The following is a 672-nucleotide window of genomic DNA, read 5'->3' as shown; positions in this document are numbered from 1 at the left end:
CAACATACACACACATTAATGTTTACTTGAGGAACCCATTGTCTTGTTTACTGTGTAATCTGCCGAAAATGTGGGCAACTATATATATGACAAACAGGCCTACATTTTCTTATATTGATACTATATTCATCTCGGTATTTTATAATTTTGTATTTTAAGTTTGTTTATTTGTTCATAATATGCTTGGCTGGCCAATTATAAGATTGACTGAAAATAACAATCGACCAATTTTGCGAGGAAACATAAGTCAGAAGGCGATGAGAAACACTGGATAAAGAAAGCGAGTTAACATTCGGTATCTGAGCACATTTTTCTAGTTCAGTTCTCCATTGATTGACTGACAGGAAGGAACTGCTTTTTTTCTGAAAGAGCTTCGTGTTTAGCTACACATTGGGCTATTTGTGCTTTCACCAATATATGGAATCAAACTCCGGGTTTTAACATTTGTAATCACATAATATTACCGCAGACCAAAAAGGGGCGTAAGTTTACTTTGATATAATGTATATGTATACACACATATATATTGTTTTGGAAATTTTTGTTTTCTTTACTGTCATATTATTCAGTTTTATACTCTATATTATAGTTTCGTTTATTACATTTGATTGTCTTGTATTTGCATCTATTTTTTTTCAGTTATCTTTATATACATACTTATACTAACCGTCT

The sequence above is a fragment of the Limulus polyphemus genome, unplaced genomic scaffold (genome assembly GCF_000517525.1).
Source record: "Limulus polyphemus unplaced genomic scaffold, Limulus_polyphemus-2.1.2 Scaffold1571, whole genome shotgun sequence".
Lineage (NCBI taxonomy): Eukaryota > Metazoa > Arthropoda > Merostomata > Xiphosura > Limulidae > Limulus > Limulus polyphemus.
This window is presented reverse-complemented; position numbering follows the sequence as displayed.